The sequence below is a fragment of the Trachemys scripta genome, chromosome 2 (assembly GCF_013100865.1).
Source record: "Trachemys scripta elegans isolate TJP31775 chromosome 2, CAS_Tse_1.0, whole genome shotgun sequence".
Classification (NCBI taxonomy): Eukaryota; Metazoa; Chordata; order Testudines; family Emydidae; genus Trachemys; species Trachemys scripta.
The window spans coordinates 118,914,573-118,932,762 of NC_048299.1; the positions used below are offsets into that span (position 1 = coordinate 118,914,573).

General features: G+C 39.5%; 1 long non-coding RNA gene across 1 annotated transcript in view; it reads right to left on the minus strand.

Annotated features, from left to right (window-relative positions):
• The window catches only part of LOC117872733, a 38,069-nt gene extending 22,411 nt beyond the window's left edge, over positions 1 to 15,658 (minus strand). The window contains exons 1-2 of the long non-coding RNA XR_004644572.1: positions 15,381 to 15,658; positions 8,344 to 8,604 (exon numbers count right to left, since the gene is read on the minus strand). This is a non-coding gene — a long non-coding RNA (uncharacterized LOC117872733). The remainder of the gene's footprint in view (positions 1 to 8,343; positions 8,605 to 15,380) is intronic.
• Positions 15,659 to 18,190: the final 2,532 nt, after the last annotated feature.

Sequence of the window (18,190 nt, forward strand, 5' to 3'; positions counted from 1 at the left end):
CTTCTGTGCCAGGGAAGATAATGGAGCAAGTAATTAAGGAAATCATCTGCAAACACTTGGAAGGTGGTAAGGTGATAGGGAACAGCCAGCATGGATTTGTGAAGAACAAATCATGTCAAACCAATCTGATAGCTTTCTTTGATAGGATAACGAGCCTTGTGGATAAGGGTGAAGTGGTGGATGTGGTATACCTAGACTTTAGTAAGGCATTTGATACGGTCTCGCATGATATTCTTATCGATAAACTAGGCAAATACAAATTAGATGGGGCTACTATAAGGTGGGTGCATAACTGGCTGGATAACCATACTCAGAGAGTTGTTATTAATGGTTCCCAATCCTGCTGGAAAGGCGTAACGAGTGGGGTACCGCAGGGGTCTGTTTTGGGACCGGCTCTGTTCAATATCTTCATCAACGACTTAGATATTGGCATAGAAAGTACGCTTATTAAGTTTGCGGATGATACCAAACTGGGAGGGATTGCAACTACTTTGGAGGACAGGGTCATAATTCAAAATGATCTGGACAAATTGGAGAAATGGTCTGAGTTAAACAGGATGAAGTTTAACAAAGACAAATGCAAAGTGCTCCACCTAGGAAGGAAAAATCAATTTCACACATACAGAATGGGAAGAGACTGTCTAGGAAGGAGTACGGCAGAAAGGGATCTAGGGGTTATAGTGGACCACAAGCTAAATATGAGTCAACAGTGTGATGCTGTGGCAAAAAAAGCAAACATGATTCTGGGATGCATTAACAGGTGTGTTGTGAGCAAGACACAAGAAGTCATTCTTCCGCTCTACTCTGCTCTGGTTAGGCCTCAGCTGGAGTATTGTGTCCAGTTCTGGGCGCCGCATTTTAAAAAAGACGTGGAGAAATTGGAAAGGGTCCAAAGAAGAGCAACAAGAATGATTAAAGGTCTTGAGAACATGACCTATGAAGGAAGGCTGAAAGAACTGGGTTTGTTTAGTTTGGAAAAGAGAAGACTGAGGGGGGACATGATAGCAGTTTTCAGATATCTAAAAGGGTGTCATAAGGAGGAGGGAGAGAACTTATTCACCTTAGCCTCTAAGGATAGAACCAGAAACAATGGGTTTAAACTGCAGCAAGGGAGGTCTAGGTTGGACATTAGGAAAAAGTTCCTAACGGTCAGGGTGGTTAAACACTGGAACAAATTGCCTAGGGAGGTTGTGGAATCTCCGTCTCTGGAGATATTTAAGAGTAGGTTAGATAAATGTCTATCAGGGATGGTCTAGACAGTATTTGGTCCTGCCATGCGGGCAGGGGACTGGACTTGATGACCTCTCGAGGTCCCTTCCAGTCTTATAATCTATGAATCTATGAATCTATGAAGAATGGTTGAGCCATGCCCCTCTTCTCCCCCCCCTCCCTCCCCCCAGATCTGCAGCCTGTGGAACTTTTGAGCAAATGTAAAAACCTTTGGGAGAGCATTTGCCCCCCATCCCCAGCCCCTTCAGTTGGCACCACTGAGAAAGGGGAAAATATAAGGGGGACAGGAGAGCTCGAGTAGGGGACCCCGTGGATCGAGAATGTGGGGAGAGGGGGTCTGGAGAGCAAGCAGTAGGGTTTGGGAAGATATGTAGTGTCAAATTTGAGTTAAATTATGAGTATAGGTAAACCGGGATTTATACACTGTTTTTATTTATATACGATCTGCCTCCATCTCTTGGTGTGAAGTCTTTCTAGGGGTCTCTTTCTCCTGACTGACCTTCCTTAGTTTGGGTCTCACTCAGATCAGTTCCTAGACTCTCAACTTCAATTTTCTATCAGCCCTTCAATTTTAGGGCTTTGATCTCTTTCAGTCTCCTGGCTGTTTTTTTGGAGGCAGCCTGGTGCAGGGCTGTCACCCTTTTGATGTCCCAGGCCCTTCTGCCACCCTTTCCTTCTGAGTACTCTCCCCTTTATAGCAGGTCTTGTTTTCTCTGTTGGTTCCAGCTGTGGTGTCTATGTCCATGACTGGCAACTCTGAGAGCTGCCAGGGAGTATGATCAAGCTGCTTGCTTGTAAACAGGAGAGACTCTCCTTGCTTTTCTGTCTATGCTCAGTATAGGGTTTGTAGCTCCCATTACACAGTCATTTGAGGTATTTTATTAATGCAAATGTAATATAATAATGACTGTCACTCATTTCCGAATATGATTATGACGGGCAATCAGTTTCCACATATATGGTTTACGAGACGTGCCAGGACAAGTTGGTGTCTACGTTCCCTCATACTGTTGGCCAAGATGGCATGATGATATTTTGTTGCTTGTTCTGCTTCCTTCATAGCGGAGTGCCAAGCTCTCTGTGATGGGCCATATTATCCCAGGTCATTGAGTCCAGCCCAGCAGACTGTATGTGCCACTTGATGCAATCCTTGTAGTCGAGGTTGGGATGGCCAACCTTTCTATTGCTTTTTCCAAGTTCACTATACAGAACTCTCTTAGGCAGTAAATTGTTATCCATACATATAACATTACTGATCCAGGTCAATTGCCTTTGCACTAGCATGGCTTCCACGCTTAGCATGGCTGCTAGCCTTTGTACTTTATTTGTTGGTTATTTTGTCAGACCATTTGATTCCCATTATGCTGCATAGGTGGCATTGTTGCAGACAGTTAAGTTTTTGGATATGGCGAAGATAAAGGGGGCAGGTCTCTAATGAGTATAGAAGACAAGGAAGCATAACATCTCTGTAAACTTGCCATTTTGTGGACACTTTGATCCCCCATCTTGTCAATAGTCTTTTTTGTAGATGACTGAAACCTGAGGCAACTGACTTTAAGTGTACTGAAAGTTCTTTGTCAATGCTTGTATCTTTGGTAACTGTGTTACTTAGGTAGCAGAATGACTTGATGTTGTTTAATTGGAAGCCATTCAATTTTATTTCTGGTGGTGATGGAACTGATGGACTTCTGCCAGGAGATGGTTGGTACAGGATTTCTGTTTTCGTTACATTAAAAAAGGCCAAAAAGGGATACAGCAGGGGCAAAGGAATGCAGCAAATGTAGCAGGTCTTTCTCAGAAAGGGTGACCGACTCTGTGTCATTGGCATACAATAGGTCCTTTACTTCATTTTGCTGGGATTTGCTTTTGGCCTTGAATCAATGGAGGTTTAGAAGTCTGCCGTCAAATTGTGTTGTTTAAGTGACACCTGTAGTGGTAGTACATGCCACTTCTAACACTCCAGCCAGGAACAAAGTAAATAATGTAGGAGCAAGCACACAGTCATGTTTAATCCCATGGGCTACAGGAAGGGATCAGATGAATTCGCACCCACTGATACATGAGACTACATATTGTCATGGAAGCATCGTATAAGGTTGATTAGTTTGTCTGGGCAGCCAAAATTTGCAAGAAGGCACCAAAGAGCAGAGCGTCTGATGGAGTCAAACGCCTTACTTACATTGACAAGGGCAACATATAGGGGCGTTTTTTGTTCAGCAGCTTTCTCCTGTAACTGTCAGCAGTGCTGTGTGATGAATGAAAACTTCACTGGGATTCAGGGAGTACATCATCTGAAATAACCTGAAGCCTCTTCAACAGCAGCTTACCGAAGGTCTTACCAGGGATGGAGTGGAGCAAAATGCCATGATAAGTGCCACAGTCACATCTCTCCCCTTTGCACTTGTAGCTTGTTGCGATTTTGGCATCTTTGAAATCCTGGGGTAAAACCTCATTTTCCCAGCAGAAAGTAAATAGGCCTAACAAAGCTTTGTGAAGTATAGGACCACGGTATTTCAGCACTTCAGCAGGGATTTCGTTGGCTCCAGCTGCTTTTCCATTTGCCATTTCTCAGTCTCCTCCAAAATGGTGGATCTCTGAGTTCAAATTGAACTGGTCTTTGCTCAATTGAGTCTACTGTTTGATTATTTTCCCTCAACTCATAATTGAGGAGAGTCAAAATGCTCTTTCCATCTATCTAGTATCATACTGTGCTCAGCCAGGAGGGTGGTGCCATCAGTGGACAGGATTGGACATTATTGCCTCTTTTTGGGCCACAAATATACTTTAACTCTTGAAAAAAACCTTGGTGTTATTAATATCAACAAGAGCTTGCAGTTCTGTTGTTTATTTCTCCATCAAGTGTCCTCCATCTCCCACACTTTCTGCACTTCAGATTTTGATTTCTTGAATGCTTCTGCAGCTGTGAGAGAAGACGGGTTGTTCAGTTTAACTTAGTGCACGGCTCAATGGGCCACAAGGAGTGCTTGAATATTGTTGTCATTTGCATCCAACTGTTAATGCATAAAGCCAGTGTTGGCTTTATGAATTCTTAGATTTTAAGGCAAGAAGGGACAATTTTGATAATCTTGTCTGACCTCTTGCATAACGTAGTCAATAGAATTTCACCCAGCAATTCCTGCATGAAGCCCATACTGATTTGCTCATACAGTTCATAGGGGTTTTAAAAAAGGTTTGGGATTCATGGATAACTTTCTTTGAACATTGAAAATATATCGATTTCCCGCTCATTCACCACACCATTGTCACTTACACTTCTCTGGTGTCTCTTGCATAAGGTGACCCATTGTGCTGCAAGTAATCCAGGTTGATAAATTGCTTCATTTGTTCAAGCAACATTAGAAAGTCATGTTACATGTGTTTTCAGTGTTACTGCATAAAAACCAGTTGTGTAAAGGAAATAAATCATTTCAGAATAGGCACTTCCATTTAAACAAAATAGTATATAACAAAATTAGTGTATAACTAAATAATATTAACTATTAGAATAAATAGGAGATTATTGTGCTTTGGAGTTTACATGGTAATTTCACTTGGACAACATATCAATATAAAGTTTAATTGGTTTGAAACCTGGAAGGTATGCATTACCATGTGATTCCTATATATTTATATAACATCATAGAACTATAGGGTTAGAAGACCTCTTGAGATCCCTTCCAACCCTGATATTTTATGATTCTATGATTCTAAGGGACCTCAAGGATCATCTAGTCTAACCTCCTGCCAAAATGCAGGATTTGTTATGTCTAAACCATCCAAGACAGATGGTGATCCAGCTTCCTTTTGAAAACCTCCAGTGAAGGAGCTTCCATGATCTCCCTAGGTAGTCTGTTCCTTGTCCTACTGTTCTTACAGTTAGGAAGTATTTCCTGAGATTTAATCAAAATATGCTATGCTGAAGTTTGAACCCATTGCCTCTTGTCCAGCCCTCTGTGGCAAGAGTGAACAACTTTTCTCCATCTTTTTTATGGCATCTTTTAAGTATTTGAAGACTTCTATCATGTCCCCCTTCAATCCCCTCTTTTCCACACTAAAGATACCCAGTTCCTTCAGCCTTTGCTCACACAGCTTGCATTTCATCCCTTTGATCATCTTTGTCACTTGCCTCTGGATCCTATCCAAAATGGGTCAAAGGAACACAAACAATCTGTGATGAAACTGGGAAAACACCTCCTGAATCCAAGGCTTGTGCTTTAGCATCTTATCTTACTTTTTGTTTATTTCTCAGACTATTGAGGAGAGGTTGAGCTGAGGGTTTTGGGTGATTATATCTATTGGCAGGCCTTTTCTTTTTGTACGTTTGCGTGTGTTCAATCTGTGCAATGTGTACCTATAGACATATTATTTTTCTAAACTTCAAGAAGGAAATGTATAATGTACAGTACAGTTTACTCCAGATTATCTGACTGGCATGGGGGACATGGGTTTTGGGATTTTGGATAATCAAGAGGGCCAGAGCCATTCAACAGTGGGGAAGCCTCCCCCGTGGACAAGAGCTTGTCCTTCTCCTTGCAGCCCAGGCTTGGTTTCTCTCCTCTGCCCTGCTCACTCGTTCCTGTGACAGTGGAGCTACAAAGAGCTCCCCACATGCTATGGAGCCAGTGACACCCAATCCCTGCTGACACAAGGTGCAGCAGCACAAGGAGCCCCTGCAGCTCTGCTGTCATGGCCAAGCTCACTCATTCCCATGACAGTGGGGCTGCAGAGGGCTCTCTGCACTGCCACAGGAGCCATTCAGCGGCAGGATGGCTTCCCCCCATATCAGGGCCTTTTTGCCTCTCCTCCTCTGTGTTCTGGCCAGGGGCCTCTGCTCTATTATCCAAACCGCCACATTATTCAAATCCCTTCTTTGTTTCCCAGCATGAGATATGTGCCCTCTGCAGCATGGCTCACTCTGGGCGATGAGGAAGGGATTTGGATAATGTGGAGGACTGGATAATAGGGTTTCAGGTAAATTGGAGTATACTGTATACCATTCCATCTACCACTGTTTTGATAATGATGATACTAATTTGCTCTATATATGTTAAATCCAAGAACTCAGCATGTTTTGAGAGTTGTGTACTGGAAACTGGATATTTCTGCAGGGATATTGTGAAATAAGGAATCCTTCCCACCACCAGGCCTCAGAAGAAATAGATAGCCATTTGACTAATATCTATCTCTTCCTGTGACTTATGCATCTTTAGCCTGGTGACAGTTTGAAGTCTATTTTTCTTGATGCATCTTGGGATGACCCATGACTACCAGCAAATAGCAGTAGTTGAAGCAGCTATAAGATTCATGTAGTAAATAATGTCCATGCAGACATTGACCGTATATATAACAGACATTTAACATATATATAAAACTGACCGTCTTCCAATGCATAAGGCATGGAACAATAAGCTTTCTTCATATTTCAGGTATCCATGCCTCCTTTTCCCACTATTTTCTTCTTAAATACAAGTAAATAAGTTCTGATTTTAGGAGATTAAGGGCTTATTTTTTTCACTTGATATTCAACTAGCCCTTTAAATTTGCATTCAGGTGGCAAAGCTAATTTTTGTCCCCTCACAAAGTTGCTGAAGTGTTTTATAAATAGGCCATTACTTCCATCACTCAGAACTGTAAAGTCTGCTTCTTCCTGCAGACTTCTGCTCTTTGGACCTTCCTCTTACATTACTGGGAAATCACAACAACCTATTGCTTTTTCTGATAATGGAATTCAGAATCAGTGCAGAGAGTTTCCTCAGGTAAACAGTGGTACATGTGCATTAAGAAATATCCCTGGCAATAAAATGTTGAAAAATCATCTCCTTTTTCCTTGACTTTTCTCATAATTCAGACTGTCCAAATTCAGATTCTCCATACTCTCTCTCTCAAATGACATAGCTCCAGACATTTTTTTCTTTTTCTTCTCCTTATTATTGCCCACATTTAACTGATTTCCAATTTAATCAGCCCCTCCCATTAGAAATGATTACATTAGAAACTTTGCAAAGGGGAACCATACTACTTTAATCACATTTTTCCTTTTCAGAAGCTAGAAATATTGGACTAAATTTCCTATTAAACCAATAGTAACTATGATACTATTTTCTATTAAATGTGTATTTTCTTCATACAAGCCAAAATTTTACTCCTGTTACCCACAGAGTGAAAAACCATTAAATGTATATGATAAGATTTTTTACTGACTATTGAGCTCAGGAGGCTGGGACATATACAAATTTTAATTACTATAAGGAAATCAAATGTAGAGTCCAATTGTGCTCTTACCTATACTAGTGTAATTTCATTGGAGTTAATCCTGATTTACTTCTCTGTGAGAAGAAAATAAGACTCTTAGAATCTAAAATTTCCACCCAAAGGACAGATAAAATTTTCACTACATTTCTTACCCTTTGATCTCATATTGAAACCTAAACCTCACAAATTACACAACATTTATTCTCTAATATTTCTAAATTTTATTGTGGTATTTTCTTAAAATCAGGTACAAATCATTTTAGTATATTCATCTATAACAACTGTGGTGATTTTGTGGTTACTGCACCATTAAGTCATTTGAGCTATGTCAATTTACAGCAGCTTAGGATCTGACCTGATATTTTGCATAGATCTGTACTTTTCACAAGAATGCTTCCTTTCATAGTCATTTACAAGTTCATGCAGAATATAAAAAGATAAAAAATATCTATCTATCCCTTAAAAATGGAGATAGTCATCATTATATAGCAGCAATATTTTCTGCACAGGCACTTAATACAAAATATCAGACTAATATGCTGAACTGTGTACCTTAGTAATTTCTCTGAATGTTACAAATAGCACATGTTTATTATTTTCTTCAAAATTACATAAATCTAATTTATTCAAAATGTTTATTTTATGTGTTTTGAAGTAAATTTCCCCCTACAAATATTTTATGCCATAATCTCATTGAATATCTTCTTCTTATGACTCATTTGGATGAATTGCTCATGCAGTAGGCAGTATTTAGTTTTATGTTTGCATACACAGAGATGTGGTCCAGGTTTCATAATGCTTTGAATACCAAACCGTAAAACCGCTTTTCAAAAGCAAATTCATAAATGCAATCATGCATACCTTTTTGAGTTATGAGGTGGCTGTAGATTTGGCAGTGCTGACTTGATGCAGTTTTGACAGGTTAGGTTAAAAGATTAAGTCTAGTCTGTCTTCACTTTGCTCTGACTCTGACACACTAAAAAAAGTTGCAGATTGGCTCTATGCCTAGTATGACCTCTACATCTCCTCAGAGTGACAACACTTCCCTTTAAGCCTCTCCAAAGGTCAAGGCAGATAACTTGTTGAGTCTTCCAGATACTTTCTTATCTGTGGCTCTTCCTCCTAACATCACATAGTGGAAGAAATATGCAAAACTCTGAAGGAAAATAAATCAGACTTTATAAGGAGTAACTTGTATTACAGTAAATCTAACCACCACCCTTGTTAGCTTGAAGTCACAATATTATTCAAAAAAAAACCACCCAGAGTTCAAAGAGGTCAGACTCTTTCACAACCCGTCTCTTTTGCCATGTTGATAGTTATATACATAATTAATTTACATCTGAAGCCAGTTTTTCAATCATTCAAAATGAAAGAGTTAAGTAAATGACAGTAGTTTGTATGAAAAAGAAGCACAGTACTATACTGGGAACTATACTGGGATTTAAGATATATTTAGGCAAAAGTGCACCCTTAAGAAAAATTGAAGACAAATAATAATAAGATAATTAAAGGCAGGCATCACAATCAAAGGCTTTTACAAGCAATGTTGATATATGTAAGATGATTACCTTCACATAGTCATATAGATTGATAGATTTTAAGGCCAGAAAGGACTGTCATAATAATCTAATCTGATCTCCTGTGTCACACAGGCCATAGAATTTTACTGTTTAAAATTTGTGCCTTATTTTGAGTTTGAATTTGTGTACCTTCTAAATCCAGCTATTCGATCTTGTTATACCTTTGTCTGCTAAATGAAAGGGCCTTCTGCTATCAAAAATCCTCACTTCCTGTAGGTAGGTACCTATAGAGTGTGATAAAGTCACCTCTTGTATGTCTCTTCAATAAAATTACAAAATTGGGTTCCTTACATCTCTCATGGTAAGACAGGTTTTCCAGTCCACAAATTATTCCTGTAGCTCATCTCTGAACATTCTCTGATTTTTCAACATCCTTTATGAAGTGTGGATGCCAGAACTGGATACAACATTCCAGTAATGGTTCTACTAATGTCAAATACAGAGATAATCCCTCTTCCTTCTCTTATTTGATATTCCCCTGTTTTTACATCCAAGGATCGCATTAGCCCTTTTGTCCAAGCATCGGACTAGGAGCTCATGTTCAGCTAATAATTCACCAGGACCCCATCTCCTTTTTAATCACTGCTTTCCAACTTGCAGTCCCCCAATCTGAAAGCTGTAAAACATGGCCTACATTCTTTGGGTGGCATTCACTTGTAGGGGAGGTTAGGTGTCTACGTGCCATTTTAGGTGCCTATTGGCATTCACAAAACCCCTACTCAGCTGACACCTAAACCTGTAGGCACCTTAATTCCCTAAGCACTTAAACTTCTGCCATTAAGTCCCCAAAACATCTAAATTTCAGTGACTAAACATGTGTACAGCCACTGAAGTACTGGTACCACCCAGCAGCTTGCTGACTTTCTCACTCCTAAATCTTAACTGGATTCACAAATGAGGTATTCTCCGCCTCACTTGTCTTTGGGGCCCGACCCAACAGTTATGCTCAAAGCGCCCTTCAGCCCATGCAATATGGGTGGAGCAGGAGTTGGTGGTGCCCCTTTTCTAAGTTGTAACCCAGTTAGCACACTTCCTGAGACTATTAGAGACCCAGGTTCAATTCACCCCTCTCCCTCATTCAGTATAGTGTCTTGAACTTGACTCTTCTATCTTCCAGGAGCTATGGAGTATTCTGGAAGTGTGTCTCAATCTCTCCTTCTGGACAGACCCACTGTGTATAAAAAATTAAATATTCAATTGGCTCAAGGGGACTGGAATCTGGGTCTCTTACATCCTGGGCAAACAATCTATTCAGTGGGCATAAGCAGGCCATTATCTCTTCCTCATTTTTCTTGAAAAAAGGGCTGCCCTGGATTAGGTACCTAACTCCAGGAGAGGGTTTACAGAAGTGAATTCCAAATGGAGATAGATGTCTCTCTTTGGCTCAGAGTTAGGCATCTAAATATTGAGGCCAGACTGCTTGCCATTTCCTAATGGCTAACCAAAGCAGCTCCCAACTCAGTGTGCTGGCTTTTGTGAATCCATGCATTGTATAGGCAAGACTGGACATCTAACTGAGGGCCGTGAATTCCACTAGGTGGCCAGATGCCTAAAAGATAGGCCACTCAGCATTGCAGCACCTAAGTCTCCTTTGTGAACCCCTAGATGTATGACCTTGCATTTAGCTGTATAAATGCATGTTGGTTGGTTGTCCCCAGCTTGTCAAGAAATCCAGAACACTGTGTGTAAGTGACCTATTTTCATAATTGTTACTATTCCAAGAATATCTGTAACCTGCAAAGTTTGAAAATTGTTTTATATTTTTTTTTTACAAATTATTGACAAAAATATTTAGTAGCACTGGACTGAAAATCCATCACTGTGAGACACCCCCCCCCCCCAGTGAAAACAAATCCATATGATGATGATACCCCATTAACAATTGTTTGATATTTACCTATCATATCAGTTTTTAATTATACTAAGCTGTTAATGAGAATGTGTGTATTATATCAAATGCCATTCAGAAGTCTACGTCAATCAGATCAACCAATTACATTAATCAACCAAATTTGTAATCACATCAAAAAATACTATCTAGTTTTATTGACAAGATTTATTTCTTATAAACCATATTGATTGGTACTCATTATATTACCATCTTTTAGTGCTTTATGGTTGGAATTTCATATCAGCCATACCATTATTTTGACAGGACCAGTGTCAAGCTAGCATGCCTATAATTATCCGAGTCATCCCATTTATTCTTTTTAAACAATAGCTTTCTTCCAGTCCTCTGGAATTTCCCTAGTATTCTGAGATTTATTAAACATTAACATCAACAGACCAGAGAGCTCCTCAGCCAACTCTTTTAAAATTCTTGGGATGAAGTCATCTAGAGCCTTTTCTTTATGAACAAGATGCTGTCTACATAAGAAAGTTGCACTGGTTTAACGTAAATCATTTTTCAAACTTATTAAGTTAAACCAGTTCAAAACCCTGTGCAGACACTTATTTTGGTTTAAGAGTGGCTTACTTCAGATTATCTTAAATCAATTTCTAATTAGTATAAAGTAAACTGAAATAGAATATCAGGGTTGGAAGGGACCTCAGGAGGTCATCTAGTCCAACCCTATGCTCAAAGCAGGACCAATCCCCAGACAGATTTTTGCCCCAGATCCCTAAATGGCCCCCTCAAGGGTTGATCTCACAACCCTAGGTTTAGCAGGTCAATGCTCAAACCACCCTTGAACTAAACCAAAATAAGAGTGTTAACACAGTCTTTGGCATCTGTTTAGTTAAATCAGGTTAAAATCATACCTCTAGTTAAACTGGTACAACTTTCTCATATAGACAAGGCCTAAACTACTGACATATTGATTAAAAGAACAGGAGTACTTGTGGCACCTTAGAGACTAACAAATTTATTAGAGCATAAGCTTTCGTGGACTACAGCCCACTTCTTCGGATGCATACAGACATTTATTGATTAAATTTTATTTAATACTTTTATGAAACTATAAAGATTAGTTTATTTATTTATTTGTTATTGCAAGTGAATGGCATTAATTGCATGTTATTATGAGGCCACATCAGTCTCTCTTTCAAGAAAAAACATGGGTAGAAGCCAGACAGGACAAAAACCTGAAGTCCACTATGCAGATTTGTCTAAAAAGCATCCCTTCAAGATGTAGGTTCTTCAGGGGCCTGAAAAGATGACAAGAGGGGAATCCACTAGGAAGGGAATCCCTTTCCACATAGGACCAGCAAACCTACATCCCCCAATGATTAATTGGGTCTAGGAAGAACTGTGCTGCCAATGGCCTAGTCTCTCTGCAGCGGCACAGTAACAGTCACATAGAGGACTCCTCCAGAGTCAATGTTAAGGCAGCATTACCTACAGCTAGGATATCTGCTTGGATATCTGGGGGCTGAGAAAAGAAAGTGGTTATGGAGAAAGGCAGATGTCATGCTCCACCACCCTCACCCAAAGAAGTTCCTAACTTCTTGAAATTAAACATTGTTTCATTGTAAAAAAATATTTAAGGAAAAATGTGTATTCATCTAAATAGTAAAGTAGACTTGCATCTTATTGTTATTTTTAAATTGTTTTGATATTGAAATGGCTCATATTGTCTATTGTGGCTTCAGAGAAAACCTTGTGATACAATGCAGACCTCCTGACTCCAATCCCAACTATACATATAAAATGAAAGGGTCTAAATTAGTTGTTACTACTCAAGAAAGAGCTCTTGGAATCATTGTGGCTAGTTCTCTGGAAACATCCATTCAATATGCAGTGGCACTCAAAATAGCGAACAGAACGCTGGGAATCATTAAGAAAGGGATAGATAATAAGCCAGAAAACATCATGTTGCCTCTATATAAAACCATGGTACGCCCACATCTTGAATACTGTGTGCAGATTTGGTCACCCCATCTCAAAAAAGATATATTGGAATTGGAAAAGGTTCAGAAAAGGACAACAAAAATAATTAGGGGTATGGAATGGCTTCTGTATTAGGAAAGATTAATAAGACTGGGACTTTTCAGCTTGAAAAAGAGACGGTTAAGGGGAGATATAATTGAGGTCTCTAAAATCATGACTGGTGTAGAGAAAGTATATAAGGAAGTGGTATTTACTCCTTCTTATAACACAAGAACTAGGGGTCACCAAATGAAATTAACAGGCAGCAAGTTTAAAACAAATAAAAGAAAGTATTTCTTCACACAGCGCATAGTCAACCTGTGGAACTCCTTGCCAGAGGATGTTGTGAAGGCCAAGATCATAATAGGGTTAAAAAAAGAACTAGATAAATTCATGGAGAATAGGTCCATCAATAGCTATTAGCCAGGATGGACAGGAATGGTGTCCCTAGCCTCTGTTTGCCAGACGCTGGGAATGAGCAACAGGGGATGGATCACTTGATGATTACCTGTTCTGTTCATTCTCTCTGGGGCACCTGTCACTGGCCTCTGTCGGAAGACAGGATACTGGGCTAGATGGACCTTTTGTCTGACCCAGTAGGGCCATTCTTATGTTCATGAATCTTACACACTAAACTCATTCTCAGGTATCAAGTATGCATGTGTTAGTATGCGCACATGCACAAAATATGGAGGTATAGTATTTGTAGTGTTCTATACTGCTCTCTGAGTACATTTTGTGTAGTGTTTTATCTTATTACAGGAAATGGTTTAAGCATTGCATATATTGCTTAATATATGCAATTGCATATATATTAAAATGCCAGGGTTCAGTGCCATGGTTTGCTCTCTTAAATCTGCATATAGAAGAGAGATTATAAAAACATTTACAAAAGTACATTTTCAGATCCGAGGACAGTCCTTGTATTCTAGATGACTGTTTCATGATTTTACCTGATAGAGGTTTAAAGTTTAATTTAGAGAATTTATAGTCTAAAAAGCTGAATTTTCCCATGGACCTGCAGAATTCTGTGGTGATGTTAAATACCTATTGACTGTGATTTTTGAGTAGTTTTAAGCAGACCAATTCATACATAAAGGTGTTATCCAGCATGCAGTGCAGAGTGTAAGAAGGACAATGGTTCAACAAGGAAATAAAAACGTATTTCTTGTTTTAACATTAGAGAGAGTAAAGAAGATCATGTATTAATTAAACAAAAGACTAAACAGAACAAACCTTTGGAAAAGCAGACATAACATTTAAGAATAAAATCAACATGGCAGGGTAAAGGTCGGAGAAGATCAAGTAAGTTGCTAATAGTTGTGCTTTTTCCATTTTCTTATCGATCAATATTATGTTTTTTCCCAGTGAAAATGCAACAGCAGAGTTATTGCTGACCTTTTCCTCACCCTTCCATTGTGTATAAAATCACAGCAAAATAACAGACAACTTCATAAGCTGCAGAGTTTTTCTAACCAAAACACCACATTTCCAGAAAATATATCTTTTTAAAATAGATATAAAAGCCTTTCTTTATAGGATAAAAAGTAATTTTCTTCTATCTAAATTATATGTATGAAAATCCTATTTGGAATAAAAGATATCAGTTTAAGCATCAATTATTACATGTAATCTTTGGAAAATTCAGATACTATTTTAGCTGATAATTGACAGCCCAGGCCTGCTTCCAGTAAAATTAATGTAAACCAATATTTATTTCAGTGGGAACAGGATTGAGCCCCTAAATCTCGTCTCAAAATTTTGCTCAATAACTACTAGTAATATTATTCTTTCCAAGTTAAAAAATAATTTACCAGAAACTCTTGGTAAGAAATTTACAAAATAGTTAAAAAAATTAAGAAAGAGGAGATAGATACAGTAAATAATTCAGGAAGGAGATTACTTTTCTTTTCCTTACATTATGACACTGTCTTTCCACTTCCTTCCTAATTCTTCTCTCTTATTATGAATAGACACACAGAGAATTGGAGAAACAAAAGAAATTATTAAATGAACACATTTGAAGTGATTTAGATGTACTGTCTTTTTGTATGTTTTTTATCCCAGTTAAGTTAAAATTAAATGATAAAAATACACTTTTATATTTTAAAATATCAGTGAATTGATTTTTTCCCGCATTACTATAGCACACAAACATATAATCATCTCTCATAAAAAAAAGAAGCACCCTTTGAGGGTGTGTGTGAGGGGGAGAATTATTGAAGTTTCCCGCTACAGCTAATTTTAACAGATAACTGTGGTAAAGGTAAATAAAAATAACCAACTCACCTAGTGAGAAACATCAAAACATTCACAGCTGCTCATTATATATTATTTTAATGGAGCATTTTATATAGAACAGTGGAAACACTTAAACATTTCAGTAGTAAAGGTATAACCTATTAACTTAAAATTGATGTAATCATAGTTAAGACAGCTTTACTTACAAGGATGCTTTGCTGGGTAAGGTATCTGTTGCTCAACAGTACTGTGATATGTTTAATCACAGCATGTTATTCAGCCACTAGCTATGTGGTGCTGTACAAGGTTCCAGATAGGGTGTGCTCCCTAGTAACCAAAGAAAGCCCCTTTTTTGCCTTTAGTTATAGCTGTTTTTACTAATAAAAGCCTCTTGTTTAAGAAGGACAGACTGTCAGAGTCACCAGGCAGCCAGCTGAAGCAGGAGCAGATGTAGTTTAGACCATAGGCTGGCAAGCATAGCAACAGCCCGGGATGAGCAGGGAGATGCAATCTGAGTTTGTTGAAACTACTGACAATAGGAGCACTCCTGGACAGTCAATGACATTGAGCACATTGGAAAGACTGCTTCCCTTAGGAGCCTATATACATGTGTAACCCTTCTGCCCATCTAAGTTGGCAGCAACAAGGACCGGGTTCTGTATCTAGGGGTTCCGTTTCAATAACACAATGCAAAACTGGCTCGAGCCCCCACCCAGTGACCTGGGAAAATTACATACCACCCCCTGGGCGCCCCTAGGAGGCAATACTTCCCCTCTCGCAAGCACGGAGTCTGAGTGTAACAGAAAATGTTTAATAACATGAGGTAAATGACATCAGCATTACATTGGAAAAACACCACAAACAGGATTCATAACACAAACCATGAGCAAAAAACCCACCCCAGCAAGTTGGGCTGTGTCCTTTCCCTTGGGTTCTTGAAACCAGCAACCCAAGGTTCACCAAAGTCCCAAAAGTCCAACAACCCCCCAAAGTCTCTGTCCCTGGTCACTGTAGCCCCAGAGTTTGGGGGGGGGGCACGCAGGGTGTTAAGGGGCACCTTACGTGATCCGAGGCCGATGGGGTTCCGCCGCAGCCTTCACCACGAGCCGCTCCACTCCACCAGCTGCCCCGTGAGCTGCTCCCGCCGTCCCACGAACTGCTCTGGCAGCTGCTCCACTCTGCTCACTGACCTGTGAGCCACTCAGCTCTGCTCCACTTCAGCCGTCCCTTGGGCCGCTCCCACAAGGCTCTGCTCTGCTCGCTGCTCCTCCAGCCTCTCCGCTCACTGCTCCGCCAGTCGCTTAGCAATATAGCTTCAGGCTCCCCCACTAGCTAACACAGCCTCAGTGATCTCAGCTCTTTTGTGATTTCAACTCTTAGCAATTTCAGCTCATAGTAGTAGGGGAGCCCCAGTGCTAGTGCACCATTGGCCCAAAGTGAATTCAGCTTAGCAGTCAGTAACTAGACTTCTAATGGAATCAAATTTAGCTCTGATATTCAACAGTGGAGAGAGGGGATAGTGCAATTGGTGTTTCAACCCCTCAGAGAGGGGCCCATCCTATCAGGTACAAATACCTGTCCCCATCCTCTCTCCATTCACTGGGCGTTGTAACCCATGCCCTTTGTCAAGCAAGTGCTACTTAGGTAATGGTGAAGGACTCCATCAGTCCTTCTGTCATACAACAGTTCCACTGGCCTTGATTCACAGAATCAGGGTAACAAAACTTTATTCTTCCTGCCCCAATAACAGAGAAACTGGGGATCCCACACCAGCCAAAGTAACCACTTTGAGTTGCTGTTGTTTCATGCCAGGCGAGTGGGTGTGCCTATGCAAACAAGATCAGCCCCTGGAGTTCTTTTCCACACTCGCCATAATTCACCACCAGATGTCAGGGTGGAGCTCATCCTGACTCTGCTTACACATGCTTTCAGATCACCTGGGTGGGTCCTCACTTGTAGATTGACTGAATCTGGGGCCTATCTCAAGACCTACAGGTAATTGCCTCTGGCTCAAGGATGATTCATCAGGCTAAGGGAGGCTCAGGCTCAAAGGTATCATGCTGACTCCATAGACTCTGTCATGACATAAAAACATGCTGTGTATCATTCACACCTAATCAACTCAGCTCACATGACAAATACTGGATATTCACAACAAACTGTTCAAGAGCAATATACACACCATGACTTTTTTTTGCAGAAAATTAGAACTGTTCCCAACTCTCATGATTTTATCTTGAATCATGTGATATCTGATGTTTAACTTAAAGCTCCATCTCCTGGATACTATTGATTACATATGAAACTCAGCTTCCATTTTAAAAAGTAAGTTTCTAACTCTCATGGTTTCGGAGAAAAGCTTGAAAAGATGACTCAACTGTACCATAGAGGATCAAAGACCAGAAGGCAAATAAAAAGAACCTAAAATGTATTATTTGTTAAAAATCTCATGACTCATGATTTTTATACACTTAAGTTTGGCAATACTGAAACTGGTATAACAATACTTAGCTATTGTTACCTTAATCGGGTGTAGCAATGTCTAGTTGTTAGTAAACTGGTTTCAGATCCTTAGATGAAAGGCACCATAGAAGTGCAAAGCATTATTATTGTGATTATTATTCATTTTATTTATCATCATATTACACTGTCCTCAAAGCAGAAATGCCAAAACTGAATGAGAAAGTGGTTCTCATCCTTTTGACTTGGAATATCATTGTCATGTGACAATGTTAACAAATCACAGCAAGAATCACTTTCTTATAAGGAACTGTTTAGGATAAGAAAAACAACATTATCTCTAAACCGATCTCTGCCTCTCTCTCTCTTCCCCCTTCACTCCAGAGAGTGATTAATTATTAATTATTATTATTATTATTATTTTATTGTTTTTGTTGTTTGTTGTAGTATTTAGAGGGTCACCCCCATTAAGGATCAGGGCCTAATTTTGCATACATTCAATGAAAGGACAGTCCTTGTCCCAAAGTGATAAGTATATAAAGCAAGAGATAACATC